This window comes from Phocoena phocoena, chromosome 3, assembly GCF_963924675.1.
Source record: "Phocoena phocoena chromosome 3, mPhoPho1.1, whole genome shotgun sequence".
NCBI classification, from domain to species: Eukaryota; Metazoa; Chordata; class Mammalia; order Artiodactyla; family Phocoenidae; genus Phocoena; species Phocoena phocoena.
In genome coordinates this window covers 17,932,725-17,959,438 of record NC_089221.1, presented here as the reverse complement: position 1 = coordinate 17,959,438, position 26,714 = coordinate 17,932,725, and the positions used below count along the sequence as shown (strand labels likewise).

The window sequence follows — 26,714 nt, the reverse complement described above, 5'->3', positions numbered from 1 at the left end:
TTAAGAAAGGTTAACAGTTGTTCAATATTCTTCTAGGTTTCAATAAACTAGGTCATTCAGTTGATAAAATAATATAATCAGTAAAGAAAAATACACAATGATAGTTAAACTGAAAGGCAAAGAAAGAACAGAAATTATATAATGTTGCATTGTTGCATACTACAGTGTCTCATGAAAATTTCTTAAGCTTTAATTCATACACATAACCAAAAGCAGTAGTTCACTGTTCTTCACTGAGAGAATACATTATTTATGTGGAAGAATATTTAAGTTCACATAAATAACGTAAGTAATCTTTTCATTGTGAAGATATTAATAACATCCAAATAACTTGATAATATATGAACTCTGGATCTTCAGTATTTTTGATCAATAATTGATAATCAAGATTCAGTTTGCAATAATTCATGATCTAATGCTAAGAAGGGGAAACAGGTTTCTTCTTTAACTTTCATATTGGCTTTACTCTATTCAATAGATCGTGAGTTGAAATTCGTTCTCAGTCTTTACAAGTTATTTTGAAACGTTTTCAGATGAAAGTCATTCAACTATTTTATAATTCCTAACTTTTGGAAAACTTTTTATCTATTACATCTCAGATCCTTAGCTTAACTCCTCTGATGATCCAGTGTAAATAAATGGTTCCATTTTCTTGCTATATTAAAAATTCACTATATATATAGGCACACAAAAATAAACAAATTGGAATTCTTTTAATTCAGGTAATATAGTATCCATGGCGCTTTTACTTTTACCATGACTCAAGTTAATACCTTTTCATTGCATTCATTAGATTTTATCTGTGAAAGGAAACACATCGCGTGTTTTATTATAAAAATGGGGGCTTCCCTGGTGGCACAGTGGTTGAGAGTCCGCCTGCTGATGCAGGGGACACGGGTTCATGCCCCGGTCCGGGAAGATCTCACATGCCGCGGAGCGGCTGGGCCCGTGAGCCATGGCCGCTGAGCCTGCGCGTCCGGAGCCTGTGCTCCACAACGGGAGAGGCCACAACAGTGAGAGGCCCGCGTACTGCAAAAAAAAAAAAAAAAAAAAAAGGGAATGAAACTAAATACAGTGTTTTATGAGGTAACAATGTTTTATTTTATCTTAAAGGATATTTAATAAAATCTCTCTCCTTTACTACTTGACTCACAATCTAGTAAAACTGAATTGAATCCACAGGCTTTTTTTTTTTTTTTTTTTTTGCGGTACGCGGGCCTCTCCCATTGCGGAGCACAGGCTCCGGACGCGCAGGCTCAGCGGCCATGGCTCACGGGCCCAGCCGCTCCGCGGCATGTGGGACCCTCCCAGACCGGGGCACAAACCCATGTCCCCTGCATCGGCAGGCGGACTCCCAACCACTGTGCCACCAGGGAAGCCCGGTCCACAGGCTTTTTAACAAGGTTACTACTGTATTTTATGGTTCATTGCAATCAGATATATATTGAGGCCGCTGTCTTTATATTCTAGGCTTCTATAAACAATGTGTATACATTTTCAAAATGATGACACTTTCTTGTCTAGCCAAATCATCACAGAAAATGTCCATTATTTCCTCAGTATTAATAACAAAACAGTATAGAATTCACCCTCTATATATTCGCAGAATTCACTCTTTATATGTTCAATTTCTCTGTTACCGATTATCTTTCTGGTATAATTAGGTTTTGAAAACAATCTCAGTTGCAAACCTTATTTTTAATAATTTCATTTAAAATGCACTGATAAAGGAAATAAACAAGGCACAACCAAAAAAAACTCTGCCCTTTATTATTTTATATGTCATAAATTCTGTCTGTCCTTGATTTTTCACCCTTTAGTTCATCACTAAAATTTTGACTAATTATTAAGCATTTCTCTTCCTCTACATTAAAAAATAGCAATTATTAACCCCCCATTTAATATTCTGTGAATTGTTTTAGTGTGATGTTTTATTTCTTTTAGTGATATGTACCAATGATAACGAAAGTAGCGTGCAGCATTTGTGTTCCATCTATTTCCATATAGATTAAAATTCTTTCAATTTGGGATCTAACAGTTATAATGCCCATGATTATTTTTAAAGAAATACCACTGACTCCCTGCATGATTATTTAGAATACATATTTTTTTAAAAATCCTCTTCACTTTTAATGGAGCTATCAAATAGCTTTAGCGAAGTTTCTGATTTACTATTCATTTAACAATATATTTCTTGAAATTGTAAGATTTAGTCTGATATGCTCCCTTAAGGAGTACCACAGGCTACTTTCATAGCTCCCCTGAGAACTCCACTCACTGTACAGGATCCAAGAAGAGAGTTTGCAAGTACCTTCTAACTTTGAGAGTAGTTCCCCATATTTACATTATTTTGATGTAAGAGAAATCAATTTAAAGGGAAGCCAACAGAGTAGTACTTAGACTGTGAGCTCTCATAAGAACCCATGTAAGTTATGCCATTCCCCATAACCAAGTCCCTATTGAACACTTCCTGCAGACAGGAGAAGAACTGGCAGGTATATTGCCTGCATACTTGGGAGCTGTCACATAAACAATATTTAATTGCCTTCACTTACCTTTTCAAATGACCCACCGATAGTTGTGGTAAAGTATATCCAACTTTTCCTAAAACGTAAAAAATGTCATATTGGTGGACAAAATTCTATTCAGTGATCTCTCCCTCAAGTCTTACATGCCTAATTCTCAACTCTAAGACATCATGGACCCTTTTCCTTAGCATTTTGCATGCTATTAATATGTACCTATTATAGCTGGAATGGAAATGTTGGGGGTAGTAAAAAACAGCATTTATAACCCAGGAGTTAAGGGAGCAGTTCAAAATAATAGGGTGGTTTTCATAACTGCCTGACCATAATCTCATCAGTCTTCAAGACTCAGTTCAAAAATCACTTTTCTCAAGCTTTCTTTGGCCCTCAGCATTCCTGATCTCTGCCATAATTCTAGGACTAACAAGAACCCCTTAGTCAGTGTTTGTTTGCTTGTTTTACTGTTGTCCTCCAAATTCAGGACCTATTGCTGATAGGGCTTATATGTGTTTTCAAGATTAAGTTAGATTCCAATTAGACATTTAATATATTTTCATGAATGTATAGGTAATTACATGCTACCCATAGATTTTAAAGGGTCAAAGTTTTGAAGCTCTGGAATCTAAGGGAAGGAATTCAGAAAGAAAGAAGTGGGTCATTGCAGAAGATGATGTACAGAGAATGAAATGTGAAGTCGGAAAGACTGAATATCATATCAAACATGTTTTTTCAAAGCAATTAAACTGGCCTTTTAATGATATTACTTAGACTTTCCAGACAAAATGTGTAATAACTGAACTAATTCGTATAAAATGACTTTGAAATCCCCAAACTCAAACATAATCTCACAGTCATTATTTGTGATAAAACATTAATGTGTTTTATACCTTGATTGTGGAAAATACCAGAAGTGAGCAAAGAAAATAGATTTACTGTGATTTACAAAATTTGAAACAGAAATTGATCATTTTTATTCTTTCAAGAAATTTTTCCCCAGGGCTATTCTAGCAGCAAAATCAAAGTCAGGACCTAGGCTCCTCTAAACAAAGGAGTTTAATTGTATCTTACTCTCCTTCTCTTCTCTGTCTCTTAAGTTTCTCAGTAGTATCTAAGGGGTAAGAACCATCCCCCATGGAGGGTAGAGATCCTTGGAATTCTGATGATGGTAACGATCTTTGTGAAACTGTGAAGTGAACATTGAACACAAAATTGCTTTATGATGGGATGTCTGGGGAAAATTGCACTCCTTCTCCTGGGTCTCCTGAAACTAGTCAATATTACCTTTGTTCGAGGTAGATGCTCTGTCCTCTGAGTATAATAATGGGGCTGTTGGAAACATCTTTTCTCTGGGCTTCATGCCATTCCTTTTTCTGTCTTTTCTTTGTGACAACACTACAGCCCTCAGGTTTTGCAAATTATAGACTTCTTATCAACGTTGAGGTAATTTTTTATTAAAATCACATTTTAAACTCATTACTGCCGAAGGTTTATTTCGAATTTTTTTTAAAAAAAGCATTATTAAACAGCAAAATAAATAAATAATTTTAGATTTATATCATGCAAGAAATGACGGGTCCTTTGCAGCAAATACATTTAGGCTACACTGTACACAGTCTACAGCAAGACTGTTCAGCCACAGTTATTTCATATAGTTCTTATACAACTAAATGCTAATTTCCAAACTTCTCGCTGGATGGGTCACTGGATGAAGTCAAGGGCTAGAGATTTTACAATCACATGTGAAAAAATTATGCATCTGGACACACTTTAGGGCATATAGAACAGGTTGGGACATTATAATAGGAACTAATATGTTATTTTCTACGTGCTAAAATTCTCCAGGTTAATACAGCTCTGCCCATATTTTATACAACTGATTGGTTTGGTTTTGCTAATTCATAATGTAAAAATAATCCAGGGGTGGGATCAAAAACTCGTTCAATTGGAAACGAGCCTCCTATCTCAGTACTGTCATTTTTTCCTCAGATGAACTGTAGTTTTTGTCATGAGTAAAAGAGAATAGAGATCTTGGGCTTCCCTGGTGGCGCAGTGGTTGAGAGTCCGCCTGCCGATGCAGGGGACATGGGTTCGTACCCCGGTCCGAGAAGATCCCACATGCTGTGGAGCGGCTGGGCCCGTGAGCCATGACCGCTGAGCCTGCACGTCCGGAGCCTGTGCTCCGCGACGGGAGAGGCCACACAGTGAGAGGCCTGCGTACCGCAAAAAAAAAAAAAAAGAGAATAGAGATCTTACAGAAAAAAATTGTCAAGCATCGAAGGACCAAGGATGAAAATATATATTTTTAGGAGGACAGCTATATAAGAGTATACTTCTTACCAGTTGACTACCTAAGTGAAGAGAAAATAACAATTTTATATAAGCTACTGCATTTTAGTGTATTTTCTTATAGCAATGTACAAGTCTCTCACATTACTCAACTCCAAGAGGGCACTGTTTTTGTAAAATTCATTCCCTATGGTGTGCCCAAAAGTACACTCCTAGTAACAAATGATGTATAACATATAAAACAGGAAATAAAAACTTAGGAAGAATTGGGAAATTATCATCTAGATCTCTGTTATTTGTGCATCACCCTTTAGCTTTAACAAACAGAAAAGAACAAGTTGTAATTATAGGCTCATAATTTACATGAATGATATTTAATGAAATTATAGAATACTGATAAATAGTAGAGTCTATATTGGGAAAGTGAACTCTAGCCACTGCACAACATGGTAAGCATGGTAAACAATGACTAGGGGAAGATGGCAAATAGAAAGGGAACAAAATAGAATTAATACTGACTCATTTAATAAATCTTGATAAAATAATATGATTAATTTTTAAATGGGAAATAAAATATTAATCAGATGTAGATATTTTGTAGGTTCTATAATTTTTGTTAGATAATTGAACATTTTATAGTATTTCTTTGTATATGAGAGCACCTAATATAAGATAAAATTGATATAGAGAGAGATAGGTAAGGATAGTAAACACAGGTAGGGAGATGGATTATAGAAAGTGTCTCATAGGTCCTAAGGGCCTTTTACCATCTCTTCTTCATATTAATGTAAGCATACTTTATTAGAAGACTTAAGTCTGAGTTTTTCTGGATATGTTTGTAATCACTTCCCCCCGCCCCCAATTCCACCTCCATTTTGAAGATCATTGGTCCAAGAAACCTACAAGTATATGGGACATTGTAATAGGCAAAGTCACATATGTTAATAACGACAACAAAAACTGTATTGTGAGCCCCTTTACACAATATAATATAGAGAATAAGGTCTATATTGTCTCCCACTAGGTCTACATTCCACAAAGCTGGATTTGAAAAGCTGAAGCAGAGGTTCATAGCTCTTCACTAAAATTCTTTCTCCTGGGTACATAGCTTGACTACATTCCCATATGACTGAGTCCAAATAAACATGCACTACTTCCAGGGCTGGATCATATAAATCTCTCCCTGATCCTCCAGTTCTTTTCACATTTGTCTTTTGAAAATAGAGAGATCCGAGACACTACAGATCACTGGAGCTATAAGAAAGGAGACCTTGAGTTCCTGAACTATCATGTGAAGAAAGCCACCCACTGACCGGGAATATCTTCATTTCAAAGCTGTCAAGAAATCAAATTTAACCTTTAATCTTATTTAACCTTGAGGATCATGTGTTAAAGCAACTAATGCTACCCAAGCTTTTATAGGAGACTAACAAATAACTCTACATTTTCCTCTATTCAAATTCAGAATGAAAGAAAGAGGCATGGGAGTGGAACAGGTGGTGATAAAATATGACCTTACTGATGTATAAAGTTATTCCAAGGGGTTCAATGTAGCATTCAGAGTTGATCTCATGAGTTCCAAAGACATCGGGCTAAGTGACCCTTATTCTAGTTTCAAAGTTCTGTTCTAGCTCTAAGTACACATATAAACTTCAGGGAGAATTACTTATCCCATAGGGGCTTAGGATGATTAATAAAACCCTCTGTTACACCTAAAAGCACTGACCTATACTGTACCCTTTAAACAAATTGCATAATCATGATAAATGAAGTGTACCAGGCCTAGATAAGCTGATCTCTGGCATACGTCCAGACAAGACTAAAAGAAGAATTGTTCAAGCCAGGAGTGGAAAGATGCACTTTGATTGGGGTATGGAGCTTCCTGAGGTGTGAGGAAACCCTCCCTTCCTCAGAAATTACAATCTGCCTTGGGGGCTCCCCTGACAAGGATACTGGTATCCAGGTCCTTGAAACGTTCATCATTTTGCCATGAACATGTATGTGCTTCTTTTCTTCTGTAAATTTGAATAACTAAGCATTATTTGTTTTGCCCAGGTGGTATCAGTGTCTGGTCTCTCCACAAATTTGGGCATACTGTTGACATTGGTAAGTACAGAGGACACACAGAGGCAGAGACAGACCACCATGCCTTGCATTAAAAGCAAATAAAATTTAAAGTCCTTTCACAAACAACGTTTCAAGTTTAACTTTTTTTTGGTTTGGTTTTTAATGATTCCCGGGAATGCTGTGATAATTATAGAGGTGAACTGTAAGTTTCTGGTACTTGTTAAAGTCGCCCAAGCAAAATAATTTTGCAGAACAGTAATCTAAGTAATGTGGATAGTGAATAATAAGACAAACAATGAGATCATTGCTGCTTTGAAGGGTTTTAGAACTGTGAAAAAGGCATCATTTGCTTTTAGAAACAGAGTTGAATAGTTTTATTTTCTACTTCTTAATTTACAGTTCTATTATTCACCTCTAAATGCCTTTAATCTATTTCTTAGTAGCTTGCTCTTAAACAACACGCTTCTACCATTCTCACAAGCAGTTTGATTTCTCTTTTAGTTTAAATAGAAGCTGGTTGACATTAGATGCAAAATATCTACTACGTCAATTGTCTAATATTTTTCCTTGAAGTGGAAAGAGTAAGATTAATGCACACACACACACACACACACACTCAGAGCTCTAAACAGCAACAACAACAACAACATATATATAGATATAGATATAGATACAGATACCACCAGAAATCTATTAGGATTTGCTGTGAGATAAAACTCTAAATGGCACTGCATCCAAACTTTCTGCGTAGGTCTGCAGATTTTTATGCATTATTCAATTCATTAAAAAAAAACACCTTAGAATAAAAAGCAAACACAATAGAAACTAAATGAGATAGTCACAGAGAACATCAAAAATAGTAATTTAATCTCCCGTACAATATTAAGCTTGTTCAGAGACTATTTTTTTTTGTTCTTTGGATTCTCTTTCGAATCTAATTCAGTTTACGTATGTATATGTTTATAGGGAGTGGAGGGTAGAATCAATTATCCCAAGCATTGTGCATCCACCCCTCTAATATTTTTCATGTTAACACACGAATCTGTTATCTTCATTACTATTATACTGCACCCAGATTACAGCGCAATTAGAGATCATTAACCATCTCCTTTATAATCAGCAATTTTCACGGGCCACAGATATGCATGCACCTCTAATATATTCCTATGTATCTTACACTTTCATTTACCAAAGTGTCAAAACAACTTTTTTACATCATTGCTATGTGTTTTAGTTTCTGCAAGCTGGCTGTTAGAAGACAATTATTTCTCCTAAATGGCTTTCCCCTCGATCTGGCTAGTTTTTTTAAAGAAAGAATAAAACACTGTAAAAATCAGAAACTTTGGTCCCACGTCTTTTATTTTATGCACAAAGAAGCTTATTTATGTATGCCATAATCACACTGCAGAGAAAGACACACTGGCTCTTTATTATTTCTTCTGTACTTTATACAGGAAATGTGTGGAGAACAGGTCTTTCCTGAGGTATTATACTCATGTGCTTTAAAGATTAAGAACACTCAGTATGCAAAAAAAAAAAAATGCTGTATACGAAAACATGTTTTATTGATTAATTTACCGAAATTCAGTTAAAGTTTCTTTCAACTTAATGTGCTTGTATATATAAAATTGTATATTCATATTTTGTAGTGACGTGATTATCTGGTGCTACAATTCTAACGTCTAATAGGTTTTATTCTATTTCAGTTTATTTATTTTATGCTTTGCCAGAATGTGCTTACGGAAGATATTCTCAAGCATGAAAATAAATTATAAGCAGCTGGCACATAGCTATTCTTTAAATTATAAACTTCCTGATTTTTAGGGACCTGTATTCTTTTTCTCTTTCACTCCTCCACGTATCAAAACCCAGGGAATGTTCGGTTGTTTTGTATGAAAATGTAGTTAAGGGAAGTACAGCCACTTCTTCTGTCTCATGCAAAGACTGAGCTCTTTAACTGGTCTCTCCTTTGCACTCACTTTCCTCTCCAAACTATTTTGCACAAGGCAGCCAGGGTGATCCTTCACAAACACACATTTGACCTTGTCAACTCCCTGCTTACAAGAGTGTAATTACTTTCTATTGTCACTAGCACATTGCTTTGAACAGACTATATAATCAAAAATACCTGCTGAATATTGCATGCCCCCAGGATAAAGTCCAAACTCTAATCTGTCTTCACTTACAGTGTTTGGTCACCTTTCAGCTTCATTACTGATCAATCACCCAGTGTCACTTAGGTGACATGAGGCCACTTCCATAATATCTAGTATGAGAAGACAGAGAAGAGATGAAATAATTTCCTCAGCATTTAAATATCTAAGCTCAGAAGTGACACCTGTCACTTCTAATATGTCATTGCCCCAGAGTCACATGATTCTTCCTAAGTGCAAGAAATTGGTGGTGTCGGAAGTACAGTCTCCATGTGCCTCGAAGAGAAAAGAGCCAAATATCAGAGAACACAGCACTGTGGGTCACAGGGCCTTATCCATAACAGGAATTTCATAAACTCTTAACGAGACATAATCAAGATTCATTAGACTGCAAAAGATGACACAGAAGCACTTTGGCAAACAAGGGAATTAACTAGTTCTTGTGTAAAATTTCAAGAAAGGCAGGAGTACTGCTTGACTTTATGTTTCAGAAACATAGACTTTTCCATTTTTATATATTCCTACTGATTTCCCATCTCTACCCTCCCCTGGTTCTCAGCCTTATTTCTCAGACTGGTCTCTGGCACAGCTGTAGAGGTGGAATAGTTGTCAAGTCCAAGTTGTACATTCCCTACTTTCCCAATTGAGTCTTGCTCTCTCTTCGTTTCAAGTTCAAATACATTATTGAAGGACTCTGGTTCCCAGTTTAACCTCCTCGGAGTTGGAATAATATGTTCCATGCAGCTTGAACTTGAATGAAAAACGCTTCTTTAGGCCAATCACCACAACCAGAAAGCAGAGGTTAAGCACTATACAACTTACTAAATCCTTATTACCTGGAACCCTGAAGTGGTTTCTGCCCTTCTAATATAACAGTGAATATATGAATGGACAATGGCCATCTCATGTGTAAAAATAGAACACTGACACAGAACCTCTGCAGCAATCAGTTTAAACCACAACCTCTACAGCATTTGGCCCCAAATAGTAAGGAACTAGTTGATAACTGACAGCTTCCCTGATCTTTGCCCTCCAGCTCCAACTTAGGCCCAACCACATAAAGCTAATTATGAGTCCTAAACAGTCACACAGGACGCCCCACTCTGGTTAGCCCACCCCCAGATTCCCTGTGCCAACACTCCAATCAGGCCCCATGTGAAGTTTTCTTTTCTTTCCACTATAAACCTTTTCCACTCCCTGCCTGCCATGTAGTCTCTGCGAAATGCAAGTGTTGGTGGCTATTCTCTTGCTATATCAAACTCTGATAAATATCTTTTACTTGTTCTCATTTGGGAGGTTTTGTTTATTTTCACCACCATTAAGGAGACTTTGCAACAACCCTTAAACTAAATGCACCTAATTATGCGAAGCCTTTATTTTCTACCTAAATAAAAATTCTTTTGAACCATGTTACCAAAGAATGCCCCCTTTGTGTTGAAAACTTGTGGTCGCTACTAAATTAGTAGAGGCTTCTGCTTTGCTTATTTATTGTCCTTTTCCATTTTTGTACTATCTTATGGGTTCCCTATATGATAAAAACATTATTTCTCCAAGGTGACAGAGTATATTTAAACCCATGTTATTACTACTTATGAGGTTGTTTTGTGATTTACATGTCATATTATTAGCAAAGATGCATTAATCTTAACCTGATTTTTTTTTTCTCCCTCAAGGATGAAATACAACCAAACATATCTGATAGTGATTCAAACTCTCATCTTGTCCAGTCAGACCTGTCTTAAGTGGCACACTTTTAATTAATAGTTTCTACCTTGGAAAAAAGAAAGGTAATCTCGTTTTGGATAAGCTATTACTTTGGAACACTCAATCTGCCTGGATTGTTGAGCTAATTCTTTTTTTTTTTTTTTTTTTTTTTCACGGGCCTCTCACTGTTGTGGCCTCTCCCGTTGCGGAGCACAGGCTCCGGACGCGCAGGCTCAGCGGCCATGGCTCACGGGCCCAGCCGCTCCGCAGCATGCGGGATCTTCCCGGACCGGGGCACGAACCCGTGTCCCATGCATTGGCAAGCGGACTCGCAACCACTGCGCCACCAGGGAAACCCTGAGCTAATTCTTATAACTGGAACATGCATCCTAGCCTGAGGCAGAAAGAGAGAGAAACAAAAGAGCTAGAGAGAGCACAACAGAGAGAAAATGGACATTTATAGAGATAGTATTAGAATAGTATTAGAATAGAAAGGACTTTTTTTTAGTACCTACTAACCATATCAAGTGATGGAAGGACTTATTTCCCAAGCATATCACTTTAATGATTTTGCATTGTTGTCCTCTGCTCTGAATAATGATTGTCCTCATAGTCTGCAAAGTATAGAAAAGGTAGAGAAATTAAATCATGTATTAAGACAAAAATTACTTGACCTTTCAGAAGGACTCCATCTCCCTTGGTCTGCAATGCTTCCCTTATGTATTTCTTTTCCCCCATAGGCTTTCCTTTATGAAGTTGTTTCTGGGCAACCTGTGAGATGGGACCTAGTTCCACCACTAGTCAAGTCTTCAGTGTTGTGTTCAGTTACTACAATTGATGTAACCCAGAGATTGATGTAACTATCTCTTAATGTGACTATCTACATATCTATCTTAAAATTAGAATTCAGAGTTGAGATGACTGTTATAAGGACATTTCAAAATGCATTAAATTGAGATGATTGCTATAGGGACACTTCAAAAGACATTAAATTGAATTTTAAAATGAATTTGGAGATTTTACTTTACAGAAAATAAAACTGACTTGGTTGGTTGAATGATTTCATTTGCCATTTAGGCTCCTAATTTCAATCTGAGGTCTACTAACCCCTGGGATTAAGAGAAAACTTTATGAAGAGCATTCTGACGAGGTAAATAATTTTAACCAGTTTTCAGGTGTCAAATTCGAATAACTGTTTCCTAATTTTTGTTGCTCCTCTTTCCATTCTTTCCTTTAAAAAAAAAAAAACCTTTCTCCCACAAGGTTTCATTTTTCAAAAGAGAAATGTACTTCTCAACCTTCTTAAACTTGACTCTGATGCATTGTCTTTGGGCGTTGAAATCTCCAGGATGCAAAACAAAGGGGACAATTCAAAACATTCATCTCTATTTTAAAAAGTAGATGACTCCAATAGCTAGGTAACAAAACATTTGACAAATAAATTTTTTATGTTTTTATATTGAATTCTTTCAAAAAATTGAAGAAATATGTAATTGAGTTGTCAGTGGACACATGACTATAAATCAGTTTTTATGATAAATTACTCTGCAATTTTTGTCATAGTTCTTGGAAGGAATTCAAAGAATTGAGTGACTTATAAAAAAGCCTCTTCTCTCATCTCCTTATTTCTGAGAATAAGATTTCTCAGAGCTTAAATCTCTAAAAATGAGAATATAGAAATATAGAATCTGATGGTCACCTTCTAACAGTAAGCAAGATTTATCTATGGATACATGAATTTATAATAAAAAAATTATTGAGATGCAATTTCCCAAGAATACTTTTAAAAATAATTGCATTTCAAAATCTACCTAATTATTACTTGTTAAAATTTAAACCAAAACATAAATTTAGTTTTATTTTTAACAAATAATAATTAAAATAATAATTTTTAAAATGCATAAAACTATACGGCAACTGAAAGTTAAAATTATTATTATTTTTGTCCATGTGATCAATACGTGGCTTTCAAGCACTAAATCAGTAAATACAATTGGTAACCATTCTGCAGGGAAAGCAGTGCCATGAACTCTGGGGCCGTTTGATTTAAGTGGCCCAGGAAGTCTTGCGTGGTGGCCATCTCAAAGATGGCAGCGCTATATCAGAAACAAAAGTCTCTTCCATTTCTCTGAATTCCAAACCTCTAGGGTTTTATAATTACTGAAGAAAGGCAGAGGGACCTTTAAAATAACAGATACTTAATTTTTCCACAAAATAATTCAGGCAGGAACAGAGCCACATTTAATATTTATTTAGGAAAGTAAGTGAATGTGGCATTTTTGCCTTGAGCATTGTGAAGAAACTTCATAACTCTTAATACCCAAGTTGCCAGCTTTCTTATATCCTGAGGATAGTGACAGACTTCCTCTGTGTTGATGGTTTCATGTGCATTTACCTCACCCCTATCATTAATGAAGTACTGTGAAAACTCTGAGATGGCAAGAACCACCACCTGGAGATGCAGAGGGTAAGAATTCAAGTGTCATCAATATCATCTTCTAGATATCTTTTTTTGAGGGTCCTTCTCTTTGAAATTTCACTTGCTTTCATAAATGGTTAACTGGGCAGTGGTTCTATTTTAAAATGTCCTCTTTTCATCTTTCCAATGGAAAGATTTTGAAAGTTGTCTGAAGCTGACATTGTAGACGTTTGCATTTTAATAGAGATGACTTCTTCCATGAGATTTTGAGTGTCTTTTTAAACAAAAATTGAAAAGCAGTCTGTAGTTCTATATTTCTAGTAGTTATTTCTTGACTGAGAGCATCTAATGTGTCATACTATTCCTGTGTTCATTTTTATTTTATATAGCTCTGTGGAAGGATCGACTGTCATTTTTAAGGTAGTGAAACATTGGCTATTGATGTGTACCACTGTTATATCAATGCACTTGTTTTCAATTAGCAATAATCACACCTCAGGTAAACCTGATTGGCTACGCTTATACTGCCCCTGTACAAAGCTTCAGTGTATTAGATTGTAGAGAAAGAAAGCTATGTGGCATAGAGCTAAGAGCAAGGATTGTGAATATAAATAGCTCTAGGTTTGAATCCTGGTTCTGTCGCCTTCTTTAACCATTTTCTGTAGATATTTGGTTAATTATTATATAATTGATACTTTATAATTTTAAAAGAAATATTAAACATTGTTAATTTGTGAAGATTAGACCAATGATTTTTATTCAGATATTCTGGCTCTAGGTCATTGAAAGTGGTGGGAATCAATATGAAAGGGATAGTTTTGAAATGTTGTTATTTATAATGAGACTAGATTGATAGATAATAAATCATTCCACATTATAAGAAACAGTGTAACAGACAAGAGCTTGGAAGATTCCTACCAGTCTTTGTCTCCTTCCCTTGTGCATTTCCCTGTTTTATAACTGAGTTGGATTTCTTCAGATTTTTTTGAAGCTAACATTTTGATACTCCTCATCACAGAAATCAATTTATTCTTAATCTTATAAGATATATTGTCTTAGATGGAGAAGATAAGGAAACTCTTTATTAGAGTACTAATTCTACTTTACAGTGTAGGTCTCCTTTATCCTAGGAGTCACATTTACAAAACTTTTTCTTTTATTTTTTTACATTTATGTAAATTTTATACTCCTAGGTATTAGAGATGAGTAAAATAATACAACAGAAAGAGCACTGTTATATTACACTGAATTTGTTATAATGGTAACCTTTTAAAACAGAAAATTAATTTTATCCCTTATCTTGCATGTGCTGTGGCATTTTAATATTCACCTATTTTGAGTGAGTAGATTATAAAAATAGGTGTTAGTTTGGAATGTAAATATCTTTACTGTTCCATGGTAGCAGTGTATCGTCCTTTGGACAACGGGCACTTTTCAAACAATAAACGTGCCTTTGAACTGTACATACCTTGCCAGTGTCCCCATGGACTGGAAGACTCCTCTCTTCAAGTTGTCAGTGCCTTCGTACATGTGGCTCTTCCAAACTGAGGAGAGAAATTGATGCACTATTATTAAATTATGGTCACAAATATTAACTTTTGGTCTGATCAAAGTTAAAATTATAAGCGTTCATAGTTTTAAAGTTCTAATTTTAAAATAGGTGACACTTTAGATACCTAGGTACAGATACAGACAGTGATACCATCTTGCAAAACACATGCTGTCATTTAGTTGTTGTGCTTGCCATTACCCAGGGCTGATTATGTTTCAGAAGTTGACATTGTAAATATTACTTTTATCACTTTACACATTCCTTCTTCAAACACACACACATGTCCACACACACACACATACACATACACACTCACATACACAATTATATGGTTGCTATGGTAAAATATTTTCCCTGAAAAAGACTGTTTGCCTCAATTTGGTATAATCAAATTTATTATGTTCTCAACAAGTTTTGTGCTTTTGAGCAGATGAGTTTTAATTCATGTGGGATTGACTGTTATTCAACTGACATACAAAAATTCCAGGATAAAGACCTGTTTGTATTTTAGTATTTCTTCAGCAACAGCCATGAGATCTTTGTTAAATGCAAATAAGTCTATTCTATGTTGCTAAATCTTATTTTAACACTTGGGGATGTTTATTCTGCATCTTTATAATTTATCACATTATAACAGATTTTATACGCTTAACAGATTTTCTCTTACTTGGCTAATGTTCCTTGAGTTCAGATATAAAATTTCATCTATTATTTAAAATTAACATTAAAAAAATCTAAATAGCCTAATTTTCTATATCTTTTCAAAAGTAAAGAGTCACATATTTCTCTGTGTGATTTAAAAAATTCACTTAAAAAATCTTCTATTCATTCAGTTAAGCCTACTAATTCCTTTAGCTCATCTTTTATATGAGGATTGGTTTATAAATTTGGCTAATAAATAAAGAGTGGTCAAAATCACTCTTCAAATCTCCTTGGACTATGTCTCATAGAAATTTCTATACTGTTCTTAATATGTCTATTAAAATGTATCTTTCTTTCTATGCTGGAATATTTTTCCTTTAGGTAAGCATCAGTTAAGGCATTGTCTTACTTTTAGAACCAGTATTCCATTAAAAATATATACCCTTCAACAATAGAATCACACTCAGATGGGTAAGATGCTCATATAACAAAAGCCAGAGTGGACTTGAGATTAGATGGGGGAACATCAGGTATAAGTGTCCCTTTCACCCATTTTATGTTCATTCCTGAAAGGAAACAAGGAGAGGCATCACTTGTGACATTCATATTTTATTTTGTCTTCTTTATTTTGGCTGAGTGACTTATATATCAATTTTCTAAGTTAAATATATATATATATATATATATATATATATAGAGAGAGAGAGAGAGAGAGAGAGAGAGAGAGAGAGAGAGAGAGAGAGAGAGAAACTCCATTATAAAATAAATAAAATATATTTTTCTATTTACAAAATAAAGATAACTTAATATGTTCCTCAGTAAGAATACTGAAAATATTATCAATGTAGTTTAGATTAACACAAGTTTCTATAAAAAATAAAAACATTTTATTATTTCAACATAACACTAATTTTTGAATAAAGGTGGAAGAGGTAAAGGTGCTATTTTTACAAACTAAGTTGGCAACTGAGAATATATAGAATATATTTCTAAATAAAATGCAGTATATATTTTGTTCAAAAAGTCTTCTTTGAAGAAATTCTTTAAAGTGAATCTGCTCAATGTCTCCTGGTTGTGTTATATTATTTCTAGATGCCTGCTGTATGATGCAAAATATCTTCTTTACTCATCACTGTTGTCTCTTTGGGAAAACAATGTATTTTTTTATAATTTCTAAAATAGCTTCAGTGTGATGTTCAAATGAATTAGTAAGTTTTTTCAGATAATATAAAAAATTTTGCTTTTTGTTAGTTATTGACCAAATGATTAAGTTTAGCAATCTGTGGGAGAGATTAACAAAGATATCCACTATCAGTTCCTTCCCATCCTGTACATAAGTGAAATTCTCCCCAAAGAAAAGAGCCTGTTTTACTTCCTCTTGAATCTGGGATAACCTTGTAACTTGGTTTGTTCAGTAAAATGAGAGGCAGTGATACTGTGTAAATTTCAAGTCTGGTAGTTTATTTATTTATTTGTAACTGAAACATATTTGACTCATAATACTGTATAAATTTAAGATGTACAACATGTTAGTTTGATGCATTTATATTTTGTAATATGATTGTCATTGTAGTGACAGTTAGCACCTCTATCACATCACATAATTACTATTTCTTTTGTGTGGTGGGTATAAGTAAGATCTAGCCCCTTACCAAGTTTGATTATTATAGCACAATCTTGTCTATGTTCACTGTGGCATGTATTAGATCTCCAGGACTTATTTGTCTTCTAGTTGTAAGTTTGTACCCTCAAACAATGTTACTTCAGGTACAGTAGTTTAAGTTTAAATTTAAGAAAGCTGGCAGTTTCCGCATAATCTCTGGGGAAAGCCATTCACCATGTAGAAAATCCTACTTTCCCAGGGCAGCTATGTTGTGAAGAAGCTTAAGAAAGCTAGACTGAAATGAGACATGGAAGACAGCTGAGGAGCCTGGTAAGAACTGAGACTCTGACATAAGACACAAGTTGAGTCATCCTAGCTGCTAGGGGCCATTCCGGTGGTCCCCATCAAGGCCTCTGCTACTGTAGAGAGACAAAAGCCATTGTGTTCTGCCTTATCTGAACTCCTAATCCATGGAATCACAGAGAAATGAAACTCATGTCATTTTGGGTTAAGTCTTTATGCAGCCATAGATTAATGCAACAAAATCTTCTCAAGGACCATTGGGTGCTATGCCTGTTAAATAATATTAATGGTAAAAGTAAATACTATTTCTGAATCCCTTAATATGTTTCCAGCAAGAATTTTATATGTAAAATCAAAACAATTCTTACAACAACCCACTGAGGTAGATAGATGTTGTTGTCCTGAGTAAACTAAGACTTAGAGAAATGACTGGCAGAGATACTTAATAAAAAGGGCAGCCAAGACTGGACCTCAGGTCTGACTTACCCAGGGTCAAGTTTTCAGCCTCAGGAGGTGCTTAATTGTGCCAGAGGTTGGGGAAGATCACTGGCTCCTGGATTCCATCAGGTCTCTCTCTTGGGCTGAAGCTTGTTCAGCTCAGTCATTTTATTAGTGTTCCATTGTTGCCATAACTGACTTCCACAAATATTGTCAATTAAAATAACAACCATTTATTATCTTCCAGTTGTACAGATCAGAAATCCAGCAGGCCCTACTGAGTACACTGCTTAGGGCCTTATGAGGAAGTAGCCAAGTTGTTGGCTGACATGAGATCTTACCTGGAGGCTCTGAGAAAGAATCTTCTAGGCTTACTCAGGATATTGGATGCATTCATTTCCTTTCATTCTTTCCACATGGTCCCCTAGATCTATCTTCAAGCCAGGCACATAAATCAAAGCGTTCTCATGCTTGGATATCTGACTTCTCTTTCTGCCTTGTTTCTCTCACTTGTGCTTCTGCCTTCCTCTTCTACTTTTAAGAGCTCATGTTATTATGTTGGAGCCCCTTGGATAATACAAGGTAAACTTCTTATTTTAGTCTCATCTGTAAAGTTATTCTTGCCATGAAGTGTAACACATTCACAGGAGTAACACTAGTGGGTGAATGTCATGGAGGCCAAAATTCTACCTACTGCAGCCACTGAGTGTTGGTTTGCAAACCTTGGGAGCTTCCTGAGTGAAACCTGAAACTGGTCCCCATACACCCAGGGGAAGGGGACAGCAAAGAAAGAAGCAGACAACTCCAGATTGATGGGTGGCAGGTTTAATAAGCCAGGGAACTTACATACTAAGCTTGTCTTGGGTGGCTACAAGATGAGTAGATCTCTGCAGCTGCTTGCCACAATCTTTAAAAAGTTTATATAGAGGCCAAAAGTGTGTTCAGTCCCATATTCAGTTCAGATGGTCTCAACAACACCTGACTCTCTCAAAGATATGTCCTTGAAACAGCTCCTAGTGTGGGAATGGTGGGTGGAACTTGAACATTCATTCCAAGGACAGGGGAGTTGTGAGGATCCCCTATTGCCTGGGTCCAGCTCAAGGGTCAGTTGGTAAGCACATACTCTCAATGACCTCCTCCAACCCTTGAGCCTTGGATTGCTCGACATTGTGGCAAATTCTGGAAAAATACTCATTCCTGCTGAGCTGACCTCACCCCGTGACCCAGTCTTCCCAATAAGCCATCTATCCTGCCACCCAATGCCACCAGAGGAAGGAGCTCTGTTAGTCTTAATAGTCTTGATGTACGTTGTTTTCTTTGCTCCAACCCTTTGCCCTGCCCTTGTGCTGAAGAGAGAATGTTTTATTCCACCTATTATTAGCCATCTCATCAAAAGGCATCACAGTTACCACCCTCAGTATATGTACTATACATTGAGAACAATTGGCTTTGCAGAGGATCTCACTAATTTAGCAAGACCAGCTTAATTCATAGTTGGGGAAAAAAAAAAAAAGCTAATATTCACTATATCAGATTCTATGGTGAATATTAATCAATTATCTGGTAATACACAGCAGATTAAGGATTGAAATCAGGTTTATCTTGATACAAACTCAGGTTCTTTTTATGTTTTATAAAATAGTTTTCATTAAATTATATTAAAAATGTGGTCAACAACATGACTTCAGAAACTATCATTACATGTATACACTAGATTTTATCTAATGTTATACATTTAATGTAAGTTATAAACTCACAGATGTAAGCTGTAAGATGAAATAAACATGAGCACAAAACAAACAATAAAAATTTTCCAAGACCAACTTTAATAAAAACATTGTTTTTTTTGTTTTTAATCTCTGGTCTTCCATATCAGAGCAATAGACCAATATCCAGTTGCCAATTTATTTTACTCTATAGAACTTTGTATTCAATCATTTGCTAGCAAGCATGTCTGTATTACTAGCCAATTGGATCTCTGAAATTAGAAATTGAATATTTGAAGTCAGGACTTGAGCCTAATAATCAGCTTATTCATTGTGCTTAACTGAAATCCTACAACTCACAAGTCATTTTATTATTCAACAGATATGTCTGAATGTACAAATAGTACTTGGCTTTCCATTAGGCATCAAAATTCAAAGATAAAAGTTATAGTCTTTGCATTCATGAAATCTATGTTCTTATGGACACTCATAATGAGTTTGTGAACTACAATAAGGGCACGATACTCATAGGAAATAAAACTACTGAGTCTTCAGGCAAAAACCAGAGTGATCTTTCTAATATGTGAATCAGATGCTCTATCTCTGTGATTTAAGCCCTTTCAATGGCTTCTACCATCTATTGAAATAGTTATCCGTGACCCTCATTCATTGATGCATTCATTTAGCAAGGATTTCAAGTCCTGTTATGACTCAAGAATTGTCCCTAATGATAAACAAGGTTGATAAATTGTGCCACCTCTCCAGAAGTCTATGATCTACTGAGCAGAAAATATGGAAATAAGCAAATATATGAATAAGGAAATAAACACTCTGAAACACAATTGCATATAAATATTATAAACACATCAAATATGTGTATATAGAAATTATTTTTATAAGTTCTACATACATAATATGTTTGTGTCCCATGCCCTGAAGAAAATAAAAAAGTAATAAGTAAGAGTCTTGGAGAGGGTAGTTAGGAAACTGGGAAACCTCTCTGAGAAAATGTCATTTAAGTTGTGATCCCAATATTCGAATTTGTAGGAGTGTTTCATGTAAAGTACATGGTTCCATGTAACGGATCAATGAAAAATTCCTTAGCATAGAATAAGCTTCAAATGTGCCAAGAATACAAGAACACCAACTGTGCCTTGAAAGGCAGTGCCCAAGAAGTGCAGTAGCCTGAGAGAAAAAAGTCAGAAGTTTTGTTTATGCATTTGTTTATATATTTGTGTATATTTCCTCTTTTGAAATGAGAACTTCATGTAAGCAAGGACTTTGTCTTTTTCAATTACTGTTCCTACAGCTAGGACATAGTAGAAATATTCATATTATGAAAAATAAATAAATATTGATTGATTGAATAAATGAATTTATTTTAGTTCAGGGGCAGTTAAATTTGCCAAAATTAAAAAAAAAAATTAGTGCTGTTTTTAGATAACTTTGAACACCTAGTCCTTAAGAAAAAAATTTCAACACATTAAACTCTTCATGAAAGTAATTTAAAAATTATAGTAAAATGAATTATAAAAATCAACAATTTTCTATAGTCTTTGCTATACTATTGGAATAATAAACACAATTGTCTACTATTGAAGAAAAGTAATGTAAAAACTAAATAAAGTTTCATAAAACATGGAAACCCATCCCAATTATCTACTCTGGGAAAGAGTTGAGGTATGTACAATATCTAGAAATGCCTAGTTATTATTTAATATAGTCACACATTTAGCAAACTAAATACTACATTAGTGAATGTTTAACACACTTTCACTCAAATAAAACTAAATAGTTAAAGTCCAGAAAATTTTCTAAATTTTACATTATTTCAAAGTGTAGTAAATTTTAATTTAGAGATCATTTGTTATTAAGGCAAAATACAGAAAACATGGGAAAGCAATTTACTTGAATCATGAACAACTCTGAGATTCCCTTTTTGGGTATTAAACATTCTCTTAGTGTCATAAATAAACCATTTTTTAAAGAAAATAAATAATTAAAATTATGTCGTACTTTCCATTTTGAATTATTTAAAATATGTAGATTAGAGTGGGTTAAAATATACTTTCAAAATTAAACTGAAACTACATCTTCTATTAAAATTGGAAAGTAATTTTTATGAAGGAAACTTATAGTTTAATGCCATCAATTCATGCTTCTTACCTCTGCTATTCTATTTTAATTTTAATTTAAACCAGCTAAAGTAAGCCTATAGGAGCATATATTGAAAAGACATGAGTTTATTTCACTTAATCAACCATTTCCTAAGCACTGACTCTCTTGCCTTTAGCTTCCACAAAAATAAGGCCATAACATAACCTAGAATGTTGTTCTTAATTTTATTTATCTTTTATAATATCCCTAGAACTTTGTAGTAGTAAATGGCAAATGTTACATTTGTCCAAACATATAGAATCACATTCATGAAAGACCCCTCAAAACTAATGACATCTGATGTCATTCATAAGTCTTCATCTAGTGCATTTTCAGAAGCTACTCAGACTCAGATATTCATATTCAATGTCAGACTGTATAAAAAGTGTAACTATTAGTTTTCTGAATACTAGTATTAAGGAGCAGACAATTAAGAAGGTAATTTCCTGAATGGCAATCTTCAATCTATGTCGAATTTCCTTTCAAACATAAAGAGCTTTACAATTTGCTTAATCATTTTCAGTCTGTATATAAAGTTATATTTATAGGATTTTATTTTCATGGAATGAATAAGTAAATAAATGTCACACTTGAAAAGAGTATGATAATTGTGTCCAATGTCAAATCTGAAAAGAGCTATTTTTTTCTATAATTTGAAAATTCAAACTTAGAAATAAAAGTAACTGCTCCTCCACATAGGAAAATGAAAAGCAGATTGATTTTATTTTAAATTTCTGAAATTTTCAATTACTTGTATTCAAACAATAATAAACACATGGATTACTTCCAAACTGTATTCCTCAGAACCTCAGTACCTCACAGCTTCATTTTTTTTTACAATGGAGTCCTTATAAAATTTAATTTATTGAAGATTCAAAAGTAGTATTTATATCTGTGATCATCATTTATATTTTATAGTGATTATCTGTTATTTCCAATAGTAATTGCATGTATTTTATTTATGTAAATAGATAACTCAATACTTTAAAGTATTTAGCCCTATAAGTTCCCAAAGCAACTCTTTGAAGTAGGCAAGGACAATATCCTCCAAAGAATTCAACTTTAAGTAGAAGAGGCAGGGAAAATAAGTCAAATCTTAGTCCAAAATTCCTTCTAGTATTCTTTGTGTATATTCTAGTATTCTAGTATTCTCTGTTTCATTACTAGAATAGCTCCTGAGACAGTTCAACTAGATGTCCTCCTAGTCTTCAAGGGAACACATAGAGCTGATGTGTATCTGAACATCTGTAGAGACTAGGTAACCAACAGACAGGTAAATCACTCAGAATTTGCTCTTTCTGTTCTTTTCCTTTTTTGCTTTCTCTCCTTTTGGTCTTCTGAAAACTTAACAACAATAGTTTCAGAAAGATTACAGAGTCAAAATGTAAATAAAAATTCAAAAGAAATGGGTGAATAAGTAGAAATAATGTATAAGAAATTTATAGAAGAAAGGAAAATGGCCTGGATCAAAGGGGTGCTTTTTAAGCTAGGCAGAGTAAGCATGTTTAAACAATGATAAGCAGTTTTTGAAAAGGGAGGAGAAAAGAGAAAAAAGATTTTAAGACAGGTTTTGGGGGAAGTATGGATTCAAGGTAAAAAAGAGATGGACTTCAAAGTCAGTATTAAATTGGTAGACTCACAAAGGTATGAATTTAAGTCTAATCACCACTTGGATAGGTGTTGGGAAAACAACAACAACAACAATAACAACAATTAGACTCTGGATCAAAGAGTTTACATTTATGGGAAAAGGAGATGCTGCATTAGAAGGCTCAGGACAGATAGAAGCATGAAAGAATTCAATATTAGTAATGGGGATTCAAGTGCAATATATGGTGCTGTAGAAAGAATAATAACCCCTCAAAAGTGTATGTGTTCTAATCGCAGGAATCTTTGAATATATTAGGTTTTATGGTAAAGGGGAATTAAGGTAGCAGAAGGAAATGAGTTTGCTAATAAACTGACTTTGAGATGGGAAGATTATCCTGGATTATCTGGATGGACACAATGTAGTCACAAGTACCCTTGAAAGGAAGAGTGAGGCAAAGAATCATAGTCAGAGAGTGATTTGAAGATGGTACACTGCTGGCTTTGAAGATGGAGGAAGGGGCCCCAAGCCAAGGAAATCAGGAAGCCTGTAATATCTGGGAAAAGCAAGAAAATGGATTTTCTCCTAGAGACTCCAGAAGAAACTCAGCCATGTGGACACCCTGATGTTAGCTCAGTAAGACCTATTTTGGACTTTTGACTTTCAAAACTGGAAGACTGTAAAGTTGTTTTTACTAATTTTGTGGTAATTTGTTAAAAGAGTAATAGAAAACTAATAGAAACATGGGTAGCAAGAGTGTGTTTAATATTTTCTCTCCTGTTATATTTTAAACCCTGTGGAGAAAAGAAATTCCACTTTATTGATTATAATGTTGCTTCTTTTATTTAAAAAATAAACACTTATATTAGTTTTCTATTGCAAGAAATTGGGTTATGCGAATGTCAGGCTAGTCAAGTCTGAAATTTGTAGGACAAGTCTTCAGGAAGGGTCAACTAGAACTCTAGAGCATCGGCTGAAGATATTGTCCACAGACAATATTTCTTAATCAGGGAAGCTCCGGATTTGCTCTTAAGGCCCTTCAACTGGTTGGAACAGGACTATCGGAATTATCTAGCATAATCTTCCTTTTTTAAAGTTAATGATTATGTGCTTTACTCATATGTGCAAAATATGCTCACAGGAGAACCCAGATTAGTGTTTGCACAACTGGGTACTGTATCCTAGCCAAATTAATGCTTCAAAAGACAAACACATCTAGTAAGGCCAATATTTTGAATATAAGGGAGTGAGATCAAAATCAACTGGGATGAAATAGAGGTGAATGTACTTAGCTACTAGCCAAAACAGCAGGCAGTGTTTCCACTTTAGTTTTATAATCCAGAATGTATGAGATATGCCCATGAAAGGAGAGGGACCTACATCTCCTAGGTCATTCTCCCAGAAGAAGAGTGGGCGCAGGGAATTGTGGTGACAAAACGGCTAAGGCTCACATTTTATAAATTTGAATTTGCTTTTTATAATGACTCCTTTGACAGAAGCCAGAGGCAGAGGCTGCCACATAACCTCTTAAAACATCAAAATCTAAGCACTTGTTTTCTACATTAGTAAACCATAAATCTTTTCTAAGAACTGCTGAGTATTCTCCAGTGACCTTTAATTGAGAAAGATGAAACTTCATGACCTGAAGGAGAAGAGAGAAGTCAGAATAGTCAAAAATTGGTGAACTTCAACAAGACTGCTTAAAGGAATGTTGAAAACCTATATTTGAAGATCATAGATTTTATACAGAAAAAAAACAATATATGCTACATGAAAGTATTATCCTTCTTTTTGCTGAGGATTAAACATTGATGATCTATTCAATTACCACTGTGTCTGGAAAGTGAAATAAAAAGGATATTTTTGTTGCCTGAGATAGAAAAGTTTAGAATATATAACATGTGATTCTGCTGATCTTAGAGACTGAGTTCCTCTTCAGAATTCTTATCTCTCAACAATGGAAAGTACTGGTGCATCTTGGATTATTGTGGAGATGGAAAACAAGATCCAGTTTTCATTTTTGGTCTATAGTCACATCAGTACCCCAATTATTAGTATGAAGTCTAATGAACATAGGAGACAGTAGACTAGGTCCTCATATTCATTGTGATAATTTGATGGAGGGGTCTGGGAATGAGAGCAGTGTCTAAATGAGATCCACCTAAAAGAGAAGGACAGAAGGTAGGGAGGATACTGGGTATGGGGCACATTCCCATGTGACTATTGCCTCCATGGCCTTAAAAAGCACTAACAATTAGAAATAAGGTCAAGCATGTCTACTGATGGCACCACCCAAATCATCACATCCCTAGAGCTTGTCATGCTACACTATGTACTGTTTCTCTGATGTAACCAAACATGTTCTTATAGGATTTTTTAAATCAACTTAGAATGTAGGAGTCTTGTGTGTTTTTGCCAGTGTTTAGTGTGAAGGAAAATAATAAAGATGTAAATTATAGTCATTGATGAAAGGTAATGATGATTCAGTCACACTGTGGATAGATAATATAGTTGAGATTTTCTGATTGATGCATTCCAAGTGAAATCTGATCTAGTGATTGGTATAGATCTGATGAAGATAGTTTCAGGCATTTTTAAAATCTCAGGTTATAAAAGCAGATGGAGTTAAGGAAGGTCAATTTGTACTCTCTGGAGGCAGAATAGTTTGATCAATAATATAGTTAGCCTAACCCATAATGTGAGTTGTACTTTTTTTTTTTTTTGGTCAAGGTATCTATAACTGAACAAGTTTCATTCCAGTTTGGATACAAATAAATCAACTGAACTAGTTTCATACCATTGAAAATGAAAATAAATCCATATTACAGTCACAATTAGAATTTCCTAGGTGAATTTAGGTTTGGAGCTCATGTAGTAGTCATCTGTGCCTTAAAGAGTCAGCCGAACAAATTTTTATCACATTATTGTGAAAATGAGCAAAAGACATAAAAAAGTACTGCTTGTTTTCTTCAAAAGTAGGCTTGATCTAAGTCAGAACCTTCCCTCTTGAGAACTGAATGCAGTGGTAGAGATTGCTTTACTTGAGATTAAGTTGCAGGAGGATGCCACCCAAAAAGCCTCAAAATTAGTTATTTCGATATGTAGTTCTGTCTTGCATCTGGTTGGAAATTTGTTCAAAAAAGGTGTGACAAAACATGTGTCTGTTATAGTAATTGTTTTATGCCACAATCTGATTTTTTTTTCTTTTTCTTTCAAAGAACATTGGGGCCATTTTAGAGAAGTGCACATCTTTGCGAATTGTCACTGAATGTCTGTGTAGACACAGATCTTATCCTAGACTACAATATCTAATTATTTGTAGTTTGATGTGAAAAAGAATTGGGATAGGTCCTTTAACCACACAGTGTGAGGTTATTTAAATATATATATATATATATATTCCTCCTCCAATTTCAGCTTTTTTGGGGACTCAGCTGAACTCATTCTTCTTTTTCAGGTTGGCACATGCTGATCTCACTAACAGGAACTGAGAGAATAATGGAAACTGAAAATACAACAAGTGTCATAGAAAGAGACAATTTCTTATAAGATAAAAATTTAAAGAAAACGT

General features: G+C 34.8%; 1 pseudogene; it reads right to left on the bottom strand.

The window, feature by feature from the left end:
- Window positions 1–13,563: 13,563 nt before the first annotated feature.
- LOC136121805 (U4 spliceosomal RNA) lies at window positions 13,564–13,696 on the bottom strand (annotated as a pseudogene).
- Window positions 13,697–26,714: the final 13,018 nt, after the last annotated feature.